The sequence below is a fragment of the Prosopis cineraria genome, unplaced genomic scaffold, assembly GCF_029017545.1.
Source record: "Prosopis cineraria cultivar Desert tree isolate PC_DT_omini unplaced genomic scaffold, ASM2901754v1 PC6, whole genome shotgun sequence".
Classification (NCBI taxonomy): Eukaryota; Viridiplantae; Streptophyta; class Magnoliopsida; order Fabales; family Fabaceae; genus Prosopis; species Prosopis cineraria.
In genome coordinates this window covers 30,638,140-30,659,095 of record NW_026555337.1, presented here as the reverse complement: position 1 = coordinate 30,659,095, position 20,956 = coordinate 30,638,140, and the positions used below count along the sequence as shown (strand labels likewise).

Below are 20,956 nucleotides of genomic sequence, written 5' to 3'. Positions count from 1 at the left end.
AATTTCACATTAGGAAGCCTCATAAGTGGTGTGGGGTTTATAATTGTAAGGAGTTCTCCCATCCAACATAGAGTCTTTAAGGATAGACTTTTCCTTTAAGCTTGTGCTCGTCACATTCTATTTGCCAATCTTGTCTTTATGCTTCCAATCCTTTTTAGGCTTTGATATTGCCTTGGAAGAATTATGTTGAAATCTCATTTAAGAAAATTACTGTAAGGTTTATTAACAACTAAACTAAGGACACGATGATTTTAATTCAGTTGTTAATAGACTTTACAGTAATTTTTTTGTATAAGATTTGTATGTAATTTTTCCTATTGCTTGTACTAAAATGATACTATTGCTAGTCTTGTCTTTATGCTTTTAAGCTTTCAGCATCATGCACTGAGACGTCCATTGCATCACTATTTTCTAAAAAGAAAATTATGAGAGTGTTTCATCTAAGGACCACAATAGTTATTTATTTATAAATCACACCCAAAAAATATGAAATTTCATGGCAGAATTCAAGAGCTTAATTGAAATAAAAAAATGAGGTATAGGTCCTATAAAACATATTTATTTATAAATAAGTCTTGTAAAATTTAAAAATCATAGCTAGGTCTCTTAAGACCTGAGTATAATTTGAAATTGGGATACAAATATAATAATGTCTTTATTAAAACTACATTATGTTAATCAAGTAATTTACAACCACTTTATTAGTAATTTATAAATATCATTTTAAATTTTTACAACTATAACTTGACATATTCAATAATAAACTAATCATGTGTTACAAGTTCAATAATAATTGCATACAACTATCTCATTAGTAATTTACAATTATCACTTCCATATTTAACAACTATAAATTTACATATCTAATAGTTAAATTGATTATGCGTTACCAATAAAGTTTAACACTAAGTGTTTACAACTACCTCATCAGTAATTTACAACTATCACTTTAATATTTTACAACTGTAAACTTTACATATTTAATAGTTAAACTGATCATGTGTACTATTTACTAACAAAGTCTAACACTGATTTTAAGTCTCTTATATTGTGAAAAATTATACATAAATTCTAGAGGAAATGGCATTAAGGGCCTTAAAAACATAGTTTATTTTACTTAGGGCCTAAATAAATCTAAAATTGTTCTACAGGTGATAGGAAATTAGTCGCTTATCCTCAAAATTACACTAAAGCTAACCCTAATGCAATATAGGGCCAACCCTAGGTCATCTCCCAAGGAATGGTTTTAAGTCTAATTGAAAGTTATCTAGTGAAATAAATCAACCAAAGTTTGTAGGAATTTAGTTATCTAGCTAATTATCTAAACTAATTACCTAATATGCAAGTAATTAAAATGCTAGTGAAAGTGAGTGAAATGAACTTCCCTTTTTACAATAATGGAACCCTAGAGATTAGTTGATTTTGGACTCATTATCTTCTCATGATTAGGCTAAGTTTAGCTTCCCTTTCCTCTTGACTAAAGCTGTCATGACTTAAGAAAATTATCCTAAGCCAATTAACCTAATTAGCTAACCTCCCTAGGTCTTAGATTAAAGTCCCTAGTTCAATTAACCAATTGGTGAAGATATTAGCCAAGTGATTCACTCAAAATCCTCTCTCAACAACCATGGTCAAACACAAAAATTGAGCAACCACAAGATTATGCAATATTAACACAAGAATTCACTAATTGAAAAACACAAGATTATGTGCCAAACAAAGAGTGGCAAAATTCAGTCATGGCTGTCCAAGGAAGAAATTAAATGAAACAATCCTCTCTCTTTACATCAACATCAAATTCAAATTAGAATTTATAAGCTAAGATGATTAGACCCTAGATTAAGGAATCTAACCATCTAGTAAAAGAGAAGAGAATAGGAAACAAAAGAACTTAGCCAATTTGAAGCTCAAGACTCATCCTCCATCTTCATCTCTCTAGGATTCCACAAAGAAACTTAGCCAATCTTCATCTTCAAGAACCCTAGTGATTGCTTGTGAAGACCAAACTCCATAGCTCTTGAATGATGGAAATGAGCTTCAATCCTTGTGAAAATGGAAGGGATGGAACGAAAATGAAGAGAGGAGAAGAATGGTATGAGTTTTGTGGAGGTTTGGTGGCTGAAAATGGAGGTTAGGGTGCTGGAAAATGAAGAACAAAAGAGAGAAAATGAAGAACACTATGAACAAGAGAGAGAGAATGTGGAAGATGAATGAGATATGTGTTGGATCCCATTTGAGGCTTAAAATGGCGTGCTCCTTGGTGTCTCCCATCAGCTGAAGCTTAATTAAAATAAGGAAAAAGAAATTAAAATGTAAATGGGAGCCTTGTCACACTTGCAAGGTGGCAACTTCCTATTGGTTTGTAGATGATTCCAATGTGTGCCTAATTTCCCATGTGTCATCCACATCATTTTAGCTGATCTAATCCCTCAAAATAATCATAATTCACGTGCAAACCATCAGCCATTGTCCTCAAGGAGTGTTGACCTCAATTGCCCAATTGATGCACAAGTCACATGCCACCTATGTCACATAAATCACATAATTCAATTAAATAGCATATGATATAATAAAATCTAATTCATGTCCAGAATTAAATTCATAATTAGAAGGGAGAATTTATTAAATTAACCAATTTTTAGGCTGCACAAAATTATATAAAAATTTTCACACAAAGGCAAACCAAAAACTAGGACAAACTAAGACACTTAAGAAAGTGTTGACTTTTTTATTTAATTACTCCCAAACTAAAATGAATTTTAAAAATATAATTTCACCATTCAACAACTGGACATAAAATGCACTTTGTCAATTTTTCTTGTACATTTTCTCAAAAGTTCATTTTTTTGGACCAAAATGCCCCTAGTGCACTGATATTAGAAACTTAGGCAAAGTTCCAAATCTAATGCAATGTGTGCACTTGAAGGTGATAAATCATTAATAAAATGGTCCTAATTGACAAATAAAAGTGGGTAACAAATGTGTTCTATCACAGGCCTTGAGGCTTCAAGTGTAATATTTCTTCAGAGCAAAAATATTATTTTGCCCTTAATGAACAGAAATGAAATTGAACACAGAGAAAGATGACAGACGCGCGAGAATGGGTACTCAGTTGGAGAATGGGACGGTTTTTTGATCTTTAATGGAGAGGAATAGCTTTTGAGGTGTGTAGATTTCAAAATCTCTCCATCTTAAGCAGTGCTTTGATGATTTCATGATCTCAACTGGAGGTTTTAAGTTTTCTCACGTGTTGCAGCAAAAATGAGCTAAATTTTTACTGTCCTTGCTATAGAAATGAGAGGCATCTGTTGTTGCTACATAAATCATTTAAAGGTAGAAATAATTTAAGGTTTGTCATTGCTGCATGTCAGTTGCTGGTGAAGTGGTGACAGAAATGATCTTCGCTCATTTAATATGTACTGGTTCATTTAATGGAAGTATTTAATGGGGGTTTTACATGAGGTAGTAGGGTGCATATGAGATGGACTTTTTGTTGTACAAAGTTAAATGTGATATTGTTGAAATTAAAATTTTATTTGTGATTCTACTATTAATATAAGGTAAAGGTTGCTGAATCATTTTGGCCATGAAAGTTTTAGAGTGAATTAGTTGTTGTACAATAATGATGGTTGACTTCTTTATATTGGAGTTTTACATGTGAACTAATAAAATATGATCTAATACAAAAAAAAAATCTTCTATCAGAAATGTTAGAGTATTTGTTATGCAAAAATAAACTTTGAGTTGTTTTTATTAAATGTTGAGTTGTACATTATGTTAAGCCTAGTCTGATGATAAATTAGAATCACATGACGTTCAGGTGAGAATATATGAACTTTGTGTTGTGCATAGTGGATATTATATTGTGTCATGTTTGCCTAACTTGAGCATTCCTTTTGTTAAGACTAGCCTAATGACAAACTCGAATAACATAGACTTTCAGGTGAGAATTTATAAATATTGTATTGTACATAGTGGATATTGTGTTATACATTATTTGCCTACTTGTGCAATTTGTTGATGAAGCCTAACCTACTAATATAAGCTAAAGGTTGCTGAACTATTAGTTAGTTCAGGTGAGATATGAATGAACTTTGTGTGTGCATAGTAGATATTATGTTGTGCCATATTTGCCTAACTTGAGCAGTCCTTTTATTAAGCCTAGCCTAATGATAAACTTGAATAACATGGACTTTTAGGTGAGAATATATAAACCTTATGTTGTCCATAATAGATATTGTGTTATACATTGTTTGCCTACTTGTGCAATTTGTTAACAAAGCCTAACCTACTGATAGAAGCTAAAGGTTGCTAAACCATTAAGTTGGTTATGAAAGTTTTAGAGTGGATTAGTTGTTGTACAATATCTATGGTTGACCTGTTATATTGAATTTTGACATGTGAATTGAATACAATATGACTCCCAATGTGAAGAAAATCTACTGTCAAAGATGTTGGAGTATCTCTTGTGTAAAAATGAACTTTAAGTTGTTTATATTCAACTTTTTGTTGTGTAAAATAAAGTTGTGCTTCTATATGTGAACATTTACCTAGATTAATTTGTCCATTACATCTTAATATAAGAGATGAAAAGTAATTCTAGAGAAAAATTGTTTTATTTCTTTCATTATAGCGGTGAATTTGTGAGGAGTGTCATGGTGGTATGAAGTATGAGGGTGAAAATATAATTGCAAGAACCATAACAAAAGGAATGAAATATTTAGAGCCAAGATCATTTATATCTTTAGAAGTTTGCCATGGTGATAATGAAAATGATATAAAGTTCACTTTTGAGGTTGATTTAAGCACATTCATAGATCTTCTTGATGATGTTAGAGTTGAACAATTGTTTGAATATATGGAAAACTGCTCATGTGTATGTTGCTAGACAAGCTACACTTGAAGATGATCCTGAAGAGTAAGTAATAACGTTCATGTTAATTGGGTAAAAAAATGCATTGTCAAGAATACTAGATTATATGTTGTGCAAACATGAATATTTACTTATTTATATTGAATGGTTATTCAGGTAAAATAAAAAGTTATTAATACAATGCACTAATAATGTGGTAACTTTTGTAAATACAGGATAGATTAGTTTTTTACCATTTTCATATGGAAGTTTGCTATCTCCTCAGTATTGGGATATTGATTTGGAAGGCTTCAGCTTACCTAACTATAGAGGAAGCATTCCAACGGAAAGTGGAGAAGATAATTTAGCTATCCAATACATTCCTACCCCTATTCCAGAGATGAATGCTAGCAAGTGAAAGAATTTGCTTGTTGGAGAAGGACAAACTTTTACTCATGCTATGGCGTTTAAGAAGGCATTATACAAGTATAGCCTAGCATACAAATTCAGATATAAAATTCTAAAGAATAAACCAGGTCAAGTTATTGTGACGTGTGTAGTTAAGGAATGTCCATGGTATATTGGAGCATACAAGTTAGGTGGAAAAGATAATAGTTTCTTAAGTATAAGAACTTTCAAGATCAATATCTTTATTTGCATGAGACAATCTTGATGTTGCCCATAAAAGAAGCAATCTATACTAACTTCATCTCTATAGATAATTAATAAGCTGAGGGCTTCCATAGGCAAGTCTCCTAATGATACTAACGAGACATCTATAGGAGTATGTTTGAAACTTAGTTATCATCAAGCATATAGAGGCAAAGAGAAAGCTTTGGCGATGAAATATATGGTCAACCAGACGAATCATATATGTTAATTCCCTATATGTGTCAAAAGGCTAATTGAAAGTGATCCGACTACAGTTGCAATATGGATAACTGGCCTATACAATAGATTTTAATGTTTGTTCGTTGCATATAGATGTAGCATAAAAGGTTTCATGGAAGGTGCTCGAACCCATACTATATATAGATGGTTTTTTCTTAAGTAGACCATATAAGGGAACTCTACTGATTAGCATGTGTATATGAATACGATAATGAGATGTTTCCTGTAGTAATATACCATAGTAGGTGGTGAGATAGTTGAGGAGTGGTCATGGTTTCTTCAAATATTAAAGACATAATAGAATCGTGAGAGATAATAGTAGTGTCTGACAAACATAATTTCAATCGTTAGGGCTATACAAGCAATATATGATTGTGACAAGCATGCTTTCTATTACCATATGTGAAAAAAAACTTTGAGTGGCAATTTTTGAAAGTTACAAGAGGTAAGAGAAAGAATGGAGTGACAAAGGATGCAGCATTCAAGCTCTGGATGTAATAGCTTATGCAAGAATCTCTAGTGAGTTCAATGTTGCAATGTCAAATTGATGAATTTCTGTCTAAATTTATTTCAATAGCTTTAAAAACGCAGGATAATGTAAATAGATGGGCACTTAGCAAGTTTCCCTATAGGAGGTGGGATAACATAAAAACCAACATTCCTGAGTCCTTAATTCTTGGGTTGTCAAGGAAAGGAAATATAACATTACTGTTTTTATGTACGAGTATAGAGAGAAATTAGCGAAGAAGCGACACACAGCAAAGTGGCATTGGAAAAATAGACAAATGGTGTTAGACCAAATATGAAGACCAAGTTAAAGGAAAATGTGTTAAGAGGTGATATATTGCAAGCAAATTTTTTGCATTGAACACTGTTAGAGTGAAAACATTAAATGGGATGTGTGAGTAAATCTTGAATTACGTTAATACTCTTGCCTAGCATGGTAGATGTCTGGACTACTATGTCCTCATGCATGTGCCACCATAAAGCTTTCACATGGCATATATATCAATATGTTGAGGAATGGTATCATTTAATTGTTAAGAAAAATTCTATAGCAGTAATATGATCCTGATTGAGACTTTTGACATTCTAAAGCCTGATACAGCAACATTGACAAATAACTTATTACAAACTTCTTGCAACCACCTTTAACCAACCATCCTCCCCGGAGGCCAAGAACAAGGAGATAGAGTCTCAATTCCAAGATAAGAAGATTTATCATTATTTAAGATGTAGGGAGGCCAGACACAGTTGCAAGACATGCAATAATCCTAACCCATTATGAGAAATAGTTACATTATACTTTAGTATACATAGGCAATTATAATTATGTATATGGAAGCATTCCTAATTAATATTTTTTTGAGTAATTAGGAATGACAGATATTTTTTGTTTGTATATAGAGAAATAATTGTTAGATATTTTGGATACAGTTGGTAACTTTTTATATATGTCAAACTTGAAATATGATGTCAATTTTATGTGGGTACCTGTTTTAGTACCAAGGCTAGTACTAACATGAAATTCTTATCTGATGTAATTGTCCTTATTAATATTAAAAATGCATGGAATTTTCATTGTCCATTTGTGGATAGTGTCTTGTGCATAGTAGGTGTTCTATCGTGCATGGTCTGCGTAGCCATTTCAGCCAAAATAAGTTAACTGAATTACTTAAAATTCATGGACTTTTTGTTGTGCATACATGAATATCGTCTTGTGCATAGTGGGTGTTTTGTTGTATATGGTCTGCATAACCTGTTATTTTCTCCAGGCTCATAGTGAAATACTGAAAATGCATGAACTTTTCGTTATGCATGCATGGACATCATATTGTGCATAGTGGGTGTTCTGTTATGCATGGTCTGGTAGCCATTTCAGCCAAAATAAGGTTACTGAATTACTCAAAATTTATGTATTTTTCATTGTGCATGCATGGACATCATCTTGTGCATAGTGGGTGTTCTGTTGTGCATGATCTGTGTAACCTGTCAATTTTTTCAAGCTAGTAGTAAAATACTAGAAATGCGTGGACTTTCTGTTATGCATGCATGGACATCGTATTGTGCATAGTGGGTGTTTTGTCATGCATGGTCTACATAACTATTTCAGCTAAAATAAGGTCACTGAATTACTCAAAATTCATGGATTTTTTATTGTGTATGCATGGACATCGTCTTGTGCATAGTGGGTGTTTTGTTGTGCATGGTCTGTGTAACTTGTCATTTTCTCCAGGCTAGAAGTGAAATATTGGAAATGCATGAACTTTTCATTGTGCATGCATGGACATCATATTATGCATAGTGGATATTCTATCATGCATGATCTGCGTAACCATTTCAGCTAAAATACGGTTGCTGAATTACTCAAAATTCATGGATTTTTTATTGTGCATGCATGAACATCGTCTTATGCATAGTGGGTGTTTTGTTGTGCATGGTTTACATAACTTGTCATTTTCTCTAGGCTAGTAGTGAAATACTGAAAATGCATGGACTTTCCTTTATGCATGTATGGACATCATATTGTGTATAGTGGGTGTTCTATCGTACATGGTCTGTGTAGCCATTTCAGCCAAGGTTACTAAATTCCTTAAAATTCATGAATTTTTCATTGTGCATATATGGACATCATCTTGTGTATAGTGGGTGTTCGGTCATGCATGGCCTGCGTAGCCATTTCAGTTAAAACAAGGCTACTGAAATATTAAAAATGCATAGACTTTTTGTTGTACATGTATGGACATCGTCTTCGGGTGTTGTCTTGTACATAATGGAAAAGTTGAGACTTGTAGATTTCATTTCCTTTTCGTGCAAATATATACATAATTTCAATTACAAACAAAAACTATTTCCAAAATACAAAAAAACATCTTCAAATATATACATAATCCTAGTCAGAAAACCTCTACAATCCTAAATTTTTCTTTTTATTTTCCTATTCCTACAAGTGAAAGTGGATGTTCACATATGACATTGTTGGGATGCTCCACCATCTAGCATAATGTGTCATACCTTATGGTCGATAGTTCTTGTGTTGTGTATCTAGGCATGGTAAACGAAGGATGGTCAACATTGATGGTATTGTTCCATAATTTTAGCCACATAATGAGGTGAATTCCATAATCATTACTGCACAACAAAGGCAATAAGATATGAATGAATATTGTTTTTGAAAAATTTTTCAACATTATACTAGCATAACTTACTTGTTCTCTTCCTTAAAGACTTGTGGATAGAGTATGTCATTGCTGTACTCCATCTTAAATAGTTCTGGCTTCACCTTGAGCAAAATTAACCTGAAATGCTCCATCTGTAAAGGTAAGTGGTCAGCCAATAAACACTAAAAGGTTGACAAATTTAAAAGCAAGTGTTCATAATTTAGAGCGTACAATATTTGCACCCATCATTATTTGACCCTTGTACACTAGATCCTTTAGGGGTTTTTTTGTCAACTTCCCCTTCCCTTTTATTCTTGCTTTTCTTATCTCTTCCTCCTCAGCCACTAGTTGCTCGGGATCAATCATATAATCAAGAATATAAAATTTCATTGTCCTTGGCTCTAAGACAAAGCAAAACCAATGGTTTTTAACAACTATAGGCCCCAATATGAAATCACAGTAGCTTAAGTTATATCCTAAATGCTCGGGGATAATATGCTTTGCATTCTCATCTATATTTTAGTGTGATGGATTCTTTATCATCTTAGCCATGAATTTAGCATAAAAAAATATGAGGTGTGACATGAGATGACTGCTCCTTCTGACCACCTACAAAAGTCCTACTAACCATAGTAATTACCTACATGGACATATATAGACATTTAGTTGTTCATTTACAGACATGCAGTTGTACATATATGGACTTTCATTGTTAAATATATCTCTAAAATTTTTTTACTCGATTACTTATCCATTGTGCTGGTCCAAGAGAACGGAGCTCACTCCGTGCAAGATAGTAGTCATATATTTGGACAAATATCCTATGGCATCCAACTAAAACAAATAATTATAATGCTTCGTAGTAAAGAACATTTGTTTTTTGAATTCCTTATGACAGTAATTTTCCACTTACTCTTCACCATCCTTTGTTGTACACCAATCTATGCATAATCCATATAGCCGTTTCTTATCATTAACTTTTCTCTTCTTCTGGATAACAAGTGGCATCCACAGAGATTTAACAACAGCCTTCTTCTTCCTCTTAGATATCTTGACTGGAAGTTTTTCCTTTCTCTTCGATAGCCACTTTATAGTCAGATGCATCCATGTCTAATTTCTCTACTTCTTCTCCCTCTTGATCTTTATCTTTCTCTTTATCCTCCCCACCTTCTTGTTTTTTAATTTTTGTGTTTTTAACATCCTCCACCTCTGCTTGTTCTTCTGTCTCTATGTCTACATCATCCTCATCCTTATCATGTTCCCCCTCCTTACCCCCCTCATCGTCCTTGTCATTCTCACCCACCTCATCTTCATCCTCTTCCTCTTTTATGATAGCCCTCTTTGATTGCAACTTTAGCAGCTCATTAGCCATGTAAGACATGACTCTCTCCTATACTTCCTTCATTTCCTACAAAACATAAAATGTGCACTTATTCACAATAATATGTTCATATTTGACAATGAAATGTTCACAAATTAACATTAGCAAAACAGACCTTCTCCATATAATCCTTCACTCTTACATACACATCTTTCATGTCCTACACATCAAAAGGTTTACTTACTTATAACTAAGGGATCCAAAATACTATTAGGTTAAAAGTATACATACCTTGTCATGAAAGGCAGTAATTAGAGGCAGCTAGATTGAAGCGCTAAGGTTGGCATCACGGTGGGCTGGGCTTTAGTGTACAACGGGCCATGGTAGTTTTGGTACTTAACCTTTACCATTTTGTTAACCCTTTCTTCAGTCCAATACCCTATTGCATCACTAGCTGGGGGTATAGCTTTGTTCAGAGGAAAATTTTGGAGATAGAAAATCTGAAACATCAATTCAATGTAAGGATAGCTGTAATAACTAAGGTTCATGAGAATCGCAAAAATAATATAGCTTACTAATAAGAAGTAGAGGCATCCTCCAATATATTTGGTTCCCTTTGACTTTCCCTCCTTGACATGCTCCTTGTAGAGCTAAATCTCCCAATTCAACTCTTCCAACACAAAAGTAGCCCAATCAAAATCAGACCATGCATTATTCATACATGCCAATACCTTTAACGCCTTATCAGTAACTCAGGGACTTCCACCTGGACACAAAAGAGTTCCAAGTGTCAACAAGAAAAAATGAAACTTGAACTTGTCATTCTCATCGTTTGAAGTGATCTTGTTCTTTAAGTCATTTAATGACATTGATGTATAATCACTCTTCAATTCTACTGCCAACTCCTTGTTAACGTTCAAGTCTACTACCCTTATAGCATTAGGTAGCCCTATAATAGCCTACAGGTCCCCTGCTCTCACTAAAACCGTTTCCCCCCCTTATTATTATTTTCTGAGTTGGGGATCATAAGATCGCATGATCTCACAGCATAACTCTCTTGAGATTTTCAAACCTTCAATATCCAACAACTTAGAAAACCTAATTACCTCAACTTTCTCTTTTAAATGGCCATTCTCTTTTATGAACTCAGCAATTTCTTTAAATTTTATTAGAGAATATCGAGTGTGGAAAGGAATGTCATTTTTTTTTGCATTTTCACCTCTTTATTTTCAGCACCTTCATTCTATATGGCTCCCTCTCCTCTATGCTCATTTCTTTCCATACCTCAGCTATAGCCTTATTTGAATCGCCTACCTTTTTGTACTTGTCTTTATTGATCTCCAAAAATTCTCTTTAAAATCATGCCATCCCGTAGTTGATATTGCCTTTTGTGGTTTGTTGGAAGCCATTTTATGCTTTGCACGTACACAAATTAACTATGATTAGCAAAAGAGAAAATAATGAAGGATAGCAAAGCACAACATGCATTAATATATACTCCATTCACATAATTATACTACAAGCTTACAAGTATTTATGTAGTTGGTCACCTGTCGGCTTTGAAGAATACAAAAGGGATATAAAAAGGTGAAAGCTAACTTGTGCATTTACTAATAGTGACCTAATTTGAGAACTAAAACCAAATGAGAAAAATATAAAGAAAGATTCAGTCATCATTCACTACTCATTGACCAATAGAAAAAGTAGATTCTATCATGCTTAAGTAATCTACTAAGTACCCAATTCAACATAGAATGGAGAAATAGAGAGCTCCATGTTGAACCATTTCAAGATTGATTATGTTGAATATAGATTTACCTTTAATGAATATTTAAAACATTCAACAACCAAATAATCTGAATTTTCTATAGCATTACCATTATCTTAACCTTACCTCATCACTAGAGTCACTAACAGGAGAAAATATCTCAAGCAATTGATGACTACCTTATATCCTTAAGAGCAAGTTCATTGATCCACATGTAGCAAAAACCCTTCTAAGGGATATTCCAATACTTATTACAAAAAGTAAGGCATTATCATCGAGCCAAAATATACCTATGGGCTAAACATAAAAGATAAGCAGCCATGGTCTTTTGCACTTGGTTTTGCTTTTTTAAAAGCTTAGATAGTGTACCAAGTATTCAACTTCCCTTTCTGCACTGATTAATTTCAAGTCCTTAATCTTTTCCTCTCATCTCCTAGGTTCAAAAGCTTAAACAACATAAACTTGTTGTACAAGACTACAAATCAGACATGGCACATAGGATAAGGATGAGCCATAATAGCTAAGTGCAAATAGCAAACACTACAGAAAAACTTATAGGCAGAAGAAATAAATAGAACCGTAGCCTATTATAATATAAACAACACACATTTATTGTTCATAGCGAAGCAATAGTACACATCAAAGAAATGAAGCAACATCCTAGCTAATGGGTTAAAAAGGCTTTGAGTGGACACCATTCTCTTGCAACATTTCATGAAGATAATTATGGGAATAAAGTAATCTTTAAAATTGTTAGATGGAGGAGTTATTTAATTTAGCTAGTTACATTATTTACTTTAGACAGAGGGAAGGCAATATATGCTAATGGTACAAACCATGGAAAGCCAAAGTGCAAACTACCAAACTACCATACGTAGAGCGAAGAAATTAAGAGTTTGAGGCAAACAATAGAAGAAATTACTAAAGTCGTAGACACCAGGGACTTAATGTTCAGATGCAGAGAGACAATGAGAGACTGGATTTGATCGTGTGAGGATGAGAGCTTCAGACGACAAGAACGAGACCCCGAGAGAAGCTTAGGGTCAAGTTGCAAGAGCATTGGTGATGAATGATACCGCTGAAGAATGGATAAGGATAACCGCGAGCAATAGTAAAGAGAGCACAGCAGCATAGGAAATGACGAGCACTACTGGAGGAATGATAAATAGAGAACAAACAAGGAAATGAGAAGCTTTCTTGAATGGCGGTGAAATGAGAAGCTTCGTGAGTTTTGTTTCTTTGGCAAAGCAAAGAGAAGGAAGGAAAATAGTGAACAAAGCTTTGTCAGTTTCTTTTCTCTAAGGGGTTCGCGCAGATTTTCTGATTCAAATCAAACAGGGCAAAATAATGCTTTTGCTTTAAAGAAATATTGAACTTGAAGCCTCAAGGCCTGCAGAGCAATTTCAGATTCATTTAGGCCCTAAGTGAAATAAAATTTATTTTTAGGGCCTTTAATGCCATTCTCTCTAAATTCTACATATCTTTCTTATCTCTGAAAATCACTCCATTATCCTATTTTAAAATTGAAAAGAAGAATTTTATTGGAAAATTTACTTTTAATTACTCATTTAATTTAAAAATAATACGTCAATCTGGTATATCTTCTATATCTTCATTTCTAATTTATATTAGAGTCAATAACAGTAAAAGATATTTTCCATTATTTTTTGTAGTGTGAAAATAATGATGTTTACAAAATTCCTATCATGAATATCTACTTTATTTCATATTAATAACAAATAAAATGCCGTCTTCAATTACTTAGTATCATAACTTTCTCTCTATAATCTACCATGGTGTTTGCTTTTTTTTTTTTTAATTTTTACATTCGAGCGATATTTTAAAATTATTCACATTTTAAAATTTGGCTGCCCTTATAATATCATTTAAATTTTAAAATTTTCATGCATTTTAGATTGTAAACTCCATAACTATCAAAATGAAGTTTAGGTTTTTTTTTTCCTACTGCTCATAGGTATTCTCATATTGGAAATATTTTTATTTGAAGCATGATTAAATACTAAATGTGGACACCTTTCCTAACAAGGATTCAAACAATGATTCACTATATTGTGAGAGATTGTTCCGTTTTGCCAAACCCAATCCCCGTTGATAATTAAAGTTTAGATTTTGATTTTAAATAACTATAGTAACTTCCTGTTTCCTATTTTGATTTTCAAATTTCAATTTAAAAAATCAATCAATTAATTAAAAAAAGTTCATGTTTCATATCTTCCACACCCTCGAAAGTCTCTCTGCTATCTCACTATCAATATTATCTCTCTATTAATTTTTTATTCACAATTTTATATTTTAATTTAAAAAATATTTAAAAAGTTATGAATAATTCCACCCAAAAATCTCTCCGTGTATTAATTATGAATACTGTAATGTAATTGTTTAATTTCTTATATTATCTTTAATTTTAATTTCTAATTTATAATAGTATAGGTCACATGTTGTATCCATGATCTAATGAGCATGTGCGCGCATAACGTTTTCCTTCTTTTCTAAGACAAGGTCAACCTTCTTCCTTTGTCAATGTGAAGGTTCCATACCTTTCTTCCTCAATGATTAGAGCTTCCAATTCTTTCATTCCAAGGCTCTTATGAAATATGCTTGTTATGACTGAAAATATTTTCATTATACTAATTAGTTGAGACAAAGAGCTAGAATTATTGTATGATTGAAGATCCCTATGTAATTAAAATAATAGTGATATTTGATTTATGACTTAATGAACAATTAATCAAAATGATTCATGCGTGGAAATGATGCGAGAATCTTTTGAATGTGGCACATGATATTTGAAGTTTTAAAAAGAGATAACATTTGATATTAAAGACCCATGCATCCTTGATTGAGATTTGAGAGACTGAATTAGAATATTGGTTGCTAACGATAATCATGTTAGCCCTTAGTGTATCATAATCAAACTTATAATCAAGCTAAGTTGGTATTCGACGCTCATGTTTTTTTACTCATGAGCATAGTGTATTCCTGTTTGTCATTCATGAATCTTGTATTTGTGCTTATTTCATGTCTGGTTCTAGTTGCACTTAGTTGGTTATTTATCTTCATGGACGATATGTCTATCTTGTTACTTATTTTGATAAAGTCCTACTAAAGAACTAGTCTTGAAATATATTGTCTTTAAATTGATCCTTTTAATAAACAAGCTCTTTATGGTGAATGGATTTTTTCCCCCCTTTACAATAAGCTATATAACTCCTAATTGCTTAAAGCAATAGTTTAAGCCGTGGAATTTGATTGCCATGTGGTCATTATACGAAACTATAGGTAAGAAACCTTAATTCATGGATGCCTACATAAGGAAGCATAATTCAGCCCTTTTGAATTCATCACATAAATTTTAAAAAGATAAACAATATAAAGATTATTGTAAGATAAAATGTTGCAACCCAATCCTCTTATTTCCTAAGTTGTCTCGTCATAAAATTTGTGTTTTTCTAATTTTGTATTTTAAATTACTCTTATTTTTAAGGACACATGTAATTTCCATTATTTTCAACTTTGAAATGAGAAGTTATATAATTTGATGTTATATACTAAAAATATACAAGGAAAATTTCCTGACTAAATATCACAAATTCAGACTAAAAGGAAACTGAGTAGCATCATAGATACAAGCAAACAAAAGCATTAAAAAAAGTTAACTAAAATATGAGATCCGTAGCATTATACAAGTAATAATATTTAAAGTATAAATAGAAAACTTTAATTTTAAGGAGATATATGTTATTTTCAATTTTGAAATGATTAGTTATATAATTTTATGTTATGTAAAATATACTTGTATATGTTCTTAAAATGAACAGAAAACGAGCTGCACAGTATTTTTTTCCCCACATTTTTTGATAGCAATATCATGAAAAGCATTATGTGTGTGATATGAATGTATATATCCCCTAAGTAATAATATTTTTTTAAAAAATGAAGATAAATATGATGAGAATGTGTATACTAGCCTCTTTTTTGATACTTTAGTACTGCTTGACCATGAAGAGAAAAGTAAATTAAAGGCAGAATATAGGAAAGAAGAATCTAGCAAGTGACCAAAATTGACTCACTCAATAAGTATTACAATAAATTATATCAATATTTAAAAATTATCAAGATAAATTTTTCTCCAAGAAATTCAAAACAATTCTCATAATTAAAACACTCCTTGATATGCTATCCTCTCCAAAAATTAAATATTTAATTTGGTTTTTTTTTAGGTATTGTATGACAAAATCTTTAATAGCCTTTTGATTAAATTAAATGGTTGTCATCATAACTTATTGAGTGAGTAGATTGATGCCACTAATTGGATCCAAATCTGAAAAGAAGATCATCCAATCAACTCATAATAAAGCTCAAGAGACCTTCACATTTAACAAGACTCGGAATACTAGATATATTAGATTTGCGACTTACAAAATTCAATCATGTATAACTGTTAATAATAACAAAACTAAAAGTCTGAACGGTTATTATGTGGACAGAAGAAGAAGAAGAAACCCAATGGGAATGTATATCCAGTGATTACGATATATGTCATTGAAGAAGCCTCCTTTTGGTGTTAAACAGAGAACCGCCTCACGCGAACTTTTATGTGCCCATTTGGATTTTACTTGAGTGTAATAAATTATAAAAATAATTAATTATGTGATAAATTTTAATCATAATTGATTATGTTATACGTAATTTGAATATTGTTTTTTTCAAATTGATTTTAATAGAATTAAAAATATTTGGATAATTTAATCAGAATCAATTTTAGTTATATAAATTACTATATTGCTTTTCAAAATTAAATTATTAATATATTTGTATCTAATATTGTTAAATTTGTTAAATTTTATTTAAGAAATAAAATATATTATTTAAATTAAATATCTAATTAATTCTTAAAATTTTGGTAACATCAAAAATATAACAATGTCACAAATGATGCAAAATCTCTCTCTCTAGACCTTTGCAACAATATTTTTCGTGACTGTAAATTTAAATTTGATTTTCCTCTATCAATTAATATTTTATTTAAATTAGTTTTATGGTAAGTGTTGAGTGGAAGGTGATAGTTGATAGGAACTTATGCTAACAACTTTTTTGAGGATACAAAGTTTGAAATTTATTAAAAAATAAAAGAGAAGAGAAGAGAGTTTGGTTTTATTTTTATTAAATTATGTGCTTTTTTTTGTAATTTTTTCTTGGGCCTTTCTTTATAATTTTTTCCAGCACTTTTTGATAAAATTTTCAACAAGGATTTGCAGCTTTTGGAAAAAATTAATTTTTCTCCCAAAAATGGATTAATCACCAAACTTGGTGTTTGGATAACTTTTCTTATTAATCAATTTTTCACCTCAAAAATCGATTAATGAAGCAATCCAAACAGGCACTATAGTGATCAGCGAGCAATTGGTGCAAAAGAAACCACAAGTATCAGAATTCAAAGAGATCATTATTGGCATCAAAATGGGAAAAAAGAAACATTATTTTTAACCAAGTCTTCAATATATTTATTTTTTTAATTTGATGATATGGAGTATATGCATTACAGCTACTCAGTCATTGTCCTTTTGTGTTTGCATGTGTGTGTTTGTTTTAACTTTCTAAAGTAGATTAAACAAAAGTATGATAAATTTTAAATAATGTTACTTTTAAAATTTTCAATAAAAATAATGAATTTACTATGATACATTTAAAAGACAGAATATGATCATCTAATTTTAAAAATATCAATTATTATATTAAAAAATTTTAATGTTATAAATTTGTGGATAATATATAAATTGTTTGGAATATAAATTATTCAGTATTTCATTAGAATGTGTAAACACAAGCTTAGTTAAAAATAAAAGAAAATATAACAAATGAATTTATTTTTTGTAATAATCAATTAAATACATTGCACGATTTACATATCAAGCAAACGATCTATGAATATGGAATAAATAAATATTTAAAAATTTGAATGAAAAGAAAGAAGTTATATTCAACAACAAAACTTTTTTGACAAACACAAATACTCCTCTGGATGTTAATGTGAGATGCCTCTTTGAACTTTCTCTAAATTTCAAATGAAACATTATCACAATTAAAAGTGGAAGCTACAAACGGGACATAATAAAAGCTTTAATAGAGCGTGAATTTCTATTAAAACAAAAAATTGTTGAGGCTTCAAACCCGAATTGAAAATTTGCAACAATTATAAGTAGAAAAAATACATTCAAAATGATGAGTAATGACAACGGAAAAATTTAAATACATATAATAAAAAAGAGCTAGGACTAAATTGTTGTTGTTGTTGTTGTATTATCATATTATAGTAGTTCTTCATTTCTATCAAGATTTATAAGCAATAGTCACCAGTCCTCCCTTCTTAGGCTTTCTTCGTATGTGACCATTTAGCCAGTTACCTTTATTGCGCCCAATTCATTAATCTTTGGGCTCCTACGCTACAATAAAATAAAATAAATGGAAGCTCAATAAATAGACAAGGAGAAGCTACAAGAAGAAGTATTACTCCCTCCAATCCTATTTGTAGGACACTTTATAGGATTACTTTTTGATCCAAAATATAGAATACCCTGTAATAATTAAATCACTTTTTTAATTTTACCATTTCTTGATTTTTAAATCAAGGATAAAAATGAGAGCATGTTTCATTTTTTTTATAATATAAAAAAAATTAACTTTTTTAATTTATATGAAATAGTTGAAAGTGTCCTATAATAAGGATCAGAGAGAGAGGGAGTAATATATAAAGAATCAAGAGTACAGAATAAACAAATGTTAACTTCTCCAATGACAAAGCTTCTCACTTCATTACCTTACTTATCTCGCGTTTGCATACATCAATAAGATCTTCATCTCCATCATGCTTCCTTTTCTGTAATCACATGAAGGGGAAAATTGTATAAAATGGAGTTTTCCACATTATTTTGAAACAGTATGAAAGAAATCTTCATATTTCCTTTTCAAATGCTGACATCAAATCAAAGTCATGCCCTAAATTGGATCTTAATTCACAAGCAACTGAGGGTTGACAGCATCAACAGAACTTTCTTAAAATTCATGAATAACCAAAAAAAGAAAACATAAGATATTCAATGAAGCAACTAATTCATTTAATCAAATTGCAAGATGACAATATTATGATCCAATACTTTAGAACACTAAATGAGAAAAAAGTAGCAGCAGAGAAAATTCCTCAACCTTTTCATGTTGTTTCTTGCCATGATCAGCACTGGAAACTTGATGCCCACTTTTATCTTTCTTTCTTTCTTTTTTCCCCCTTGTCTTGTTGATTCGGTCTTTATGACGATGCTTGTGCTTCTTATGCTCCTTGTCCTTCTCTTTGTCCCTGTTCTTATGCTTGTTAGGCCTTTTCTCCTTTTCTTCAGACTCACTTTTTGATTTTCCAGTAATGGTGGCAGATCCCTTCTCACCGTGTTAATAAGATGACACGATCAATAGTTTATCAGGTACACAGAACAATTATGCAATGGAAAAATGATGTTCAGAGCAAGAAGTTTCTCATTAGAGGCAAATCAATGGGACCTGTTTCCTTAAGTTGAAAGGTTTCCTATAGAATATCTAAGTCAAATGGCTGTATACGAGCAGTTGTATCTCTTGAGAAGGATGGAGTTTGAATAAGTTGATCCAACTGCATATTATCTCCTGTTCTAATTTCTGTCTCCCACGATGTTGCTGAAAAACTCATCGTGGGGTAGTAATTTGAAATGATTTATGAGATCCACAGCCCTGTCAATTCCCTTAGTCCTAACTCCTAATGGTTGAAAAACATTGTACGAACTCAATGAGAAAAAATCTAACCCAAGAAAAAGTTACAGGCGATTTCATGCACAAATTGTTGAAAGAGTTAGATCGGAAACATGGAAACTAAAAAATCACACCACAAAATTAGATATTTAAATCATAACAAAGGTTTTGCATATGACTCGAGTCAAGACAAGAGACAATGTCATACTGATCTTGTCATCTCAATCTAAACCACCAAATACTCTTCCACAGTTATATGAATCATTTTCTATACTCCATTTTATCCCCATGGTTATGAGACAAGCTTGACTTTGTACACTCCATTTTACTCGATGTTCTATACTCTGTTTTATACTTGTGAAAAAAAGTAGAGAAAGAAAGGACTTCATAAATATCTAAATAAACAACAAATTCTATAACATAGACACTAAATACACTAATCTAAAATTAATGGTAAGAGATACTAAACCCCCTCCTGAAAGATTCAAAACATCTATTGCCAGCAGAGAAAAGCCACTTATAGTGATATATAGGCATGGATCTGCGCTAGTCTAAAGCATATCCAAGTTTGACATAAGACATGTGTCAAACATCAATTGAAGAAGACAAAAATAAAAACCAAAAGTACAGAAAGCCATAAATCAAGCAATAATTGGAGATTAGATTTATAGTAACTTGATTTACCATCTTTCCAAGCCCTGAAAAATGCAGGGGGAAAAAAGCATTACAAAAACAATTGCAAAGTAGTAATCAGAAATCATAAGAGAGAGGGGGAAAAAAAACTCTCTATGAACCACAATCGAATCAAGAAAAACAGCTTAGCACAAGACAAAAAAAAAAAATCTGACAACCACAATTGTGAGAGGGGGAAAAAAAAGACTGTTTATCAACAACTAAATAGTGGTGCTATACCTTCAGTGCTTCAACTATTGCTAATCCATTTGAAGTTAGTAATGTTCGAGAATCTCTAATTGGTTGATCAAAGAGAAGATACAGCTTAGCATGAATTTTTTTAATATATAGATAAACAAATTTGTATAGTAGACAATTACCATAAACAGTAGAAAATTTGGCAAAAACCTTACTTGGATCTACATAGTTGATATTTTTAAAGATTCTGACCAGAGCAATGCAGTCAATATAATTAAGTTGCCTCAAGAAAACAAACCATA

At 31.6% G+C, this 20,956-nt stretch overlaps 1 long non-coding RNA gene across 1 annotated transcript; it reads right to left on the bottom strand.

The window, feature by feature from the left end:
- Positions 1 to 18,288: 18,288 nt before the first annotated feature.
- Positions 18,289 to 20,018, bottom strand: LOC129312801 (uncharacterized). The gene is made up of 3 exons (XR_008593699.1): positions 19,218 to 20,018; positions 18,832 to 18,891; positions 18,289 to 18,457 (listed from the first exon to the last, which is right to left on the bottom strand). It is a non-coding gene; the product is annotated as an uncharacterized LOC129312801 (long non-coding RNA).
- Positions 20,019 to 20,956: the final 938 nt, after the last annotated feature.